The following is a 6,716-nucleotide window of genomic DNA, read 5'->3' on the forward strand; positions in this document are numbered from 1 at the left end:
ACCCTGCAGGTGCACAGGGTCAGGAATATTGATACTTTTACAGTTGGAAAGAATATATAAAGGGTTTCATTAATTTCTCAACGGCTTTACATGTGCACAGGGTCAGGAATATTGATAGTTTCAAATTGGACAGAATATATGAAGGGTTTCGTAGCAGGACGTCCAGGGTCAGAGGCCATACTTTCAAAACTCGCTAAGTGAACGTAAGTACTTACGCTCTATTTTTTTGTCCATGATTGGTGGATTTTGCTAGAAAGGCCGTCAATGATTGGCTGATGAACTTACGATCTCTTAACTTTTTTTGAAAGTATAAGCCCAGGACTATTGATAGTTTTACAGTTGGACAGAATATATGAAGGGTTTCATTAATTTCTCAACGGCTTCATGTCAAACACACCGTGGTTCATGCTACTATTGACATTAAAAAATATAACTACTGCAACCGTAGCAAGACGTCACCCTGCAGGTGCAAAAGGTCAGGACTATTGATAGTTTTATAGTTGGACAGAATATATGAAGGGTTCCGTAGCAAGACGTCACCCTGCCGGTGCACAGGGTCAGGACTATTGATAGTGTTAGGGAATTAGAATTTAGTATTTTCATAATTTCGTATTTTTGTAATTTTAGTTTTCCAATTAGAAATGCGAAAGTTAGATTTGTAGGTTTTAGTCAGTTGGACAAATGTATGAAGAGTTTCGCAGCAAGACGTCACCCTGCAGGTGCAGAGGGTCAGGAATATTGGTAGTTTTATAGTTGGACAGAATATATGGAGGGTTTTATTAATTTCTCAATGGCTTCACGCCACACAACTCCGTGGTTCATGTTACTATTGGCATTAAAAAAAATTTGTGCCGTAGCAAGACGTACGTCACCCTGCAGGTGCACAGGGTCAGGACTATTGATAGTTTTACAGTTGGACAAAATATATGAAGGGTTTCATTAATTTCTCAACGGCTTCACAGGTGCACAGGGTCAGAAATATTGACAGTTTTACAGTTGGACAAAATATATGAAGGGTTTCGTAGCAAGACGTCACCCTGCCGGTGCACAGCATCAGGATTATTGATAGTTTTATATTGGACAGAATATATGAAGGGTTTCGTAGCAAGATGTCACCCTGCCGGTGCACAGCATCAGGATTATTGATAGTTTTAAATTGGACAGAATATATGAAGGGTTTCGTAGCAAGACGTCACCCTGCCGGTGCACAGGGTGAGGATTTTCACAGGGTCAGTGTATTTTTTCCATAAATGAGAAAATGCGCTAAAAATGGAAGCGTCATATTTCGGCTTCTAATTTTGTCAGTTGAAACTGTAGAGCGCAATGCGCTTTTGGTCAGGACTATTGATAGTTTTATAGTTGGACAGAAAATATGATGAGTTTTACTAATTTCTCAATGGCTTCACGCCACACAACTCCGTTGTTAATGTTACTATTGACATTAAAAAAATGTGTGCCGAGCAAGACGTCACCCTGCAAGTGCACAGGGTCAGGACTATTGATAGTTTCATGGTTGGAAAGAATATAGGAAGGGTTTCATTAATTTCTCAACGGCTTCACGCCAAACAGTTCCGTGGTTCATGCAACTATTGACATTAAAAAATATAGGTAACTCAGTACTCACTGCAGTGAATGACAGAGAGCGCATTTTCTCGTCGACGAAAACGAAAAGTCAAGGACGGACAGATAGACAGACGGACATGGCGAGCACAAAAGCGCATTTTTTCCATAAATGAGAGAATGCGCTAAAAATAGAAGCGTCATATTTCGGCTTCTAATTTTGTGCGACTCAAAAAGATAGCGCCATGCGCTGTTAAAATAATGAGAACGTTCGGAGCACCGATTTCGGGAATACTTGATAAATATTCAGGATTCTGTTAAGTTGTAGCAACTGGAAAGAGATAAGACAGGAGAATTAAATGGGAAAGAGATAAGAAAAATAATGGAAGACTGGAAAGTTAACTGGATAGAGACAAGAAAAATAAGGGAGGATTGGAAAGCTACATGGATAGAGACATAACATAAAACATAGTGATCTCGGCGCTGCAGTGTAGGCCTGATGTGGCCTATCGCCGATTCTTTTCCATTTCGTGCCTTGTTCACAGAAGATCTAACATCGTGTCATTTGACCGGATCTTTTCATGACTGACGATAGTTTGAAGTTGCTACTAGACTTCCACCGGGTTCGATATGGTGCTAGGCATTTCAAATCTGAACATATATTTTTCCATAGCTTTATCTAGTCTGTTCTTGTACGCGTTCATACTTGGAGCACCAACGATGTCATCGGGGAGGCTGTTCCACATGTCGGTGATTCGAAGCGAGAAGAAATTTTTGTCGGTGATTCGAAGACGAGAAAAATAATGGAGGACTGGAAAGCTAACTGGATAGAGACAAGAAAAATAATGGAGGACTGGAAAACTAACTGGATAGAGACAACAAAAATAATGGAAGACTGGAATGCTAACTGGATAGAGACAAGAAAAATAATGGAGGACTGGCAAGCTAACTGTGAAGAGATAAGAAAAATATTAGATGAATGGAAAGAGATGAGAAAAATAATGGAGGAGTAGCAAGCAAACTGGGAAGTGATTAGAAAAATAATGGAGGAAAGGAAAGCTAACTGGGAAGAGATAAGAAAAATAATGGAGGACTGGAAAGCTAACTGGATAAAGACAATAAAAATAATGGAGGACTGGAAAGCTAACTGGGAAGAGATAAGAAAAATAATGGAGGACTGGAAAGCTAACTGGATAGAGACGGAAAAATAATGGAGGACTGGAAAGAGATAAGAAAAATAATGGAGATAACCAATAATGAAGGAATTTGGCTCTAGAGTACCCACGGCTCGGAGGTGAGGACGTCGAAGGCGGCGCGGGCGCTGAAGGCGGGCGAAGTAAGAAAGTTAAGGTAAGGGGATCGAGGGTTAAGGAACTAAGGTATTTATGGGTAAGGGAAGGGTAAATGAAAGAAGGTACGTAGTTAAGGGTAAGGGGAGAGTAAAGGAATGAAGTTACTTATGGGTAATGGAACGATAAATGAAGGGTAAAGGAAAGAAAGTAGTTACTGGTAATGTCAGAATTCTCATGATATGTCGGTAAGAGATTATACGTAGGCAGTTGTGTATAATCACAATGCATTACAAGGAGCATTTGTGAAGTGGGTACACCTGAGGGCAGGTGAAGGAAATTATGGGCAATTTAATAAGTAATAATAGACGTTAAAAGAGCAGCGAAGGGCTGGTAAATGGTTATAATTAAAAGCTTCCCACAACTCTGAGCAACTCAAAACGCGTGAGTTAGTGTCACAGACACTGTTAGAGAGTTCACACATATCGTTCAACTAGACAAATAAATTTATAATATTATAAAGCAAATGTCACCAACTTAAAAAACGCAAACACAATAGTCATCACAGTCTGGGATACCCGTCCAACCACAAGTCATCACAGTCTGGGATACGCGACCAACCACAAGTCATCACAGTCTGGGATACCCGTCCAACCACAAGTCATCACAGTCTGGGATACCCGTCCAACCACAAGTCATCACAGTCTGGGATACGCGTCCAACTACAAGTCATCACAGTCTGGGATACCCTTCCAACCACAAGTCATCACAGTCTGGGATACCAGTCCAACCAAAAGCCATCACAGTCTGGGATACCAGACCACCAATCCAACCTAGCCATCACAGTCTGGGATACCAGTCCAACCAAAAGCCATCACAGTCTGGGATACCAGACCACCAGTCCAACCAAGCCATCACAGTCTGGGATACCAGTCCAACCAAAAGCCATCACAGTCTGGGATACCAGTCCAACCAAGCCATCACAGTCTGGGTACCCGTCCAACCACAAACCTTGAGGTGGTAGCCGCTGCGGTAGCCGATGCCGTAAGCGTTGTTGACGACGTTGTGATGCGACAAGACCGCGGCCTTCGGGTTGCCAGTTGTGCCCTGTTCAAGAGGTGGAGTTGGGGTTGGTAAAGTGGGTACGAGTAACGACTGTACAACACCAGCGCTAATATCATTCACTGGAGCAAACTGTGCGACACTCGTCGATTCAACCTTAGAGCCAACCAGAGTTGGGAGTTGTAAATAAATTAAACTCAACCGGTCCTCATGGAACTGGATTTCTTCCAAAGATAAACAATAAGTAAAACTGAAATAATCATCAATGATGGAAACTGTTAATCATCTAACTGGAACTTTTTCAGCAGACTGATTTGAGTGAAGCTCGCTGAGAAGAACATTTATCCATATACTGCCTCTAGCCGCACTCACTGAGGTGAACTGGATGCTGCAGGGAGCATCAAACTGCACCTCGGCCGCCCGCTGACTCAGCAGCTCGCGGTGCTCCGCCGTGGCAAGGCACGACAGCTCCGAGAAGCTCAGCGCACCTCTGGCAGAGGAAAGCAAGACTCACCAACAAGAGGGTATTGCGGCAAGCCCTAATGGTCAGCGTCTTAACCCTTCATCGCGGCTCAAGGGTGGCCTAAACCCTTCTTCCGGGCTCAAGGGAGATGTAAACCCTGCATCCGGGCTTAAGGGAGGCCTAAACTCTTCATCCGGGCTCAAGGGAGACCTAAACTCTTAATCGGGGCTCAAGGGTGGCCTAAAACAATCATCGGTATGTCATTTAAGGTGCTACCAGGGTTGTGGGGCTGAATGGAGTGTCTGTTCACCTTTTATGTGATGCACAAACCGTTTCAGGTGATTGCTTTCCTTGTGTGTCCCCAACCCCAAACAACTCCAATCACAGGCTATAACCAACCCAATTATGCGCAATGCGCGCTTTCATCTCCGACTGTTTTTTCCATTACTCCTTCCTCTTTCTGGCCACTCTGCGCCACCTCTTGTTCTCTTCCACTCTCTCCTAGTTGCATCGCAACAAAAAAGAAAACAACTTCCTATAAACCGCTCGAGCCGTTATCAGCGCGTGATAAGTGGACCGTTTCGCTCCTCCTTCCCCCAGCACCCAGATATTAGCATGCTTTATCAGCGATTCTCTCTATGCTACGAACTTACACTGAAGCCGCCGTTAGAAAAGGCTAGTGTTTCTATATTACCCAACCCAAATAGGCTTGCAGTCTTCTATTTTTATATTAACCACACGCAAAATAGCCACGTAAACTTTTATTTCATTGCCACACTTCTCTTTACCTTCACTTCTTGTTTGTCTGCTACAGATCTTTTAATCGATATTTAACACACTTCTACCTGTCCAATCGACCTGAAATTTTGCACACTTGCGTTAAGTCGGAGACAGTGTAAGAACCAATTGACACAGTAAATAATTTTGGAAATAAAAAAAATTATTTTACCTTTAGCCATGCGCAAGAACTGAACAAGTTAATTAATGTCTCATGCTCCTTCGTCAAACTAATTACAGACGTCGATAGGCTCAAAGCTATTCAGTTCAGTTCCATTGTCGAGACAAATTGTCGTTATATAGATTAATATGTACTCGCGTTTTAAAATATCCTCTCTTATTCTCTTAATAATTATTTTATCTTATTGTATTTATACAGTATTTTATTGTGCTTATATGAGAACAACACTCACGGCCTGGCGTCCCCAATGAGGACAACACTCACGGCCTAGCGTCCCCTATGAGGACAACACTCACGGCCTAGCGTCCCCTATTAGGACCACAGTGGAGAGGGACGGGAGGGCCTGGGACGTGAGGCGGGTGGGCGATGCGGAGGAAAACAAACCTGTTATCATCAAAATCGACCATTCAATGATTAGCAAAATCTTGAGAATTAAACAATGCCAGTTTAAAGAGGTTACGCATAAATTTGTAAAGGTGGTGCATTGTGGAAGGTGTGCATAGATTTAAATTTTATATGCATCTTAATCATATATCAGATCGAATGATTGTACTGATTAATGCTGGAAGTCAACACTTACATAGTCTTGATAGACAAACATGGATCGAATTAACATTAATATCGTCGAAGTCAACATAATGGAACTGTCATGCATTGGATTGTAAAATATATTTAGATATCTTAAATTTGAGATTACGTATATCATGAAATATACTATTTTCAGGCAATATATCGTTGTTAGACAAAATTAATAAAGTTTTTATGCAAGATTTTTTTCAATGCTCCATTAAGCTGGAGGTTCATCACAGGAGAATCAGTTATTTAAGAATTGGTATTTTCGGGACCTGAATCAGAATTCTATCTGTTTATATACGTAACAATCAATTACTATACGTTTTACGTTACAATAAATCTAAAATTTCGATACCGAAGTTTTTCGCACTATTCCGGTCTTTCAGAGGTTGAAAAGGCAACAGTGAGCCCTGCGGCTAAGCCGTAGCCGCAGAGTTCTGCACACAGCGTACGTGTCGGAAACTGGCGAGAAGCTGTCCCATGATGACACGAGAATCGCATACTAATTTACTTCAATCACACTATATTGTTAGACATAATAATATATCTACCAGATTTCTGCTTCAACACACTTTTTCTAACAGAACTACAAATTTACACATTTAGTTGCATAGTATAGAACAAACGTAAAGAATTACGGAGACGGGAAACCGCAACGGCGAGAAGAAACAAGCACCGCAGCTAAACAAGCTACAAGTTGCAGACATAGAAAACATAATAATCAAAAGCCAGAATGATTATTATGATACGGAAAATGCGTGGAATGGGTTTCAAGATAAGTTAAAATTAGCCAAGACTGACTCGACGTTTT

General features: G+C 41.6%; 1 long non-coding RNA gene across 1 annotated transcript; it reads right to left on the bottom strand.

Annotated features, from left to right (window-relative positions):
• Positions 1–520: 520 nt before the first annotated feature.
• On the bottom strand, positions 521–5,702 carry LOC108677725. Its single transcript, XR_001931278.2, has 4 exons — positions 5,629–5,702; positions 4,284–4,401; positions 3,861–3,956; positions 521–541 (listed from the first exon to the last, which is right to left on the bottom strand). It is a non-coding gene; the product is annotated as an uncharacterized LOC108677725 (long non-coding RNA).
• Positions 5,703–6,716: the final 1,014 nt, after the last annotated feature.

This window comes from Hyalella azteca, unplaced genomic scaffold (genome assembly GCF_000764305.2).
Source record: "Hyalella azteca isolate HAZT.00-mixed unplaced genomic scaffold, Hazt_2.0.2 contig7150, whole genome shotgun sequence".
NCBI lineage: Eukaryota > Metazoa > Arthropoda > Malacostraca > Amphipoda > Hyalellidae > Hyalella > Hyalella azteca.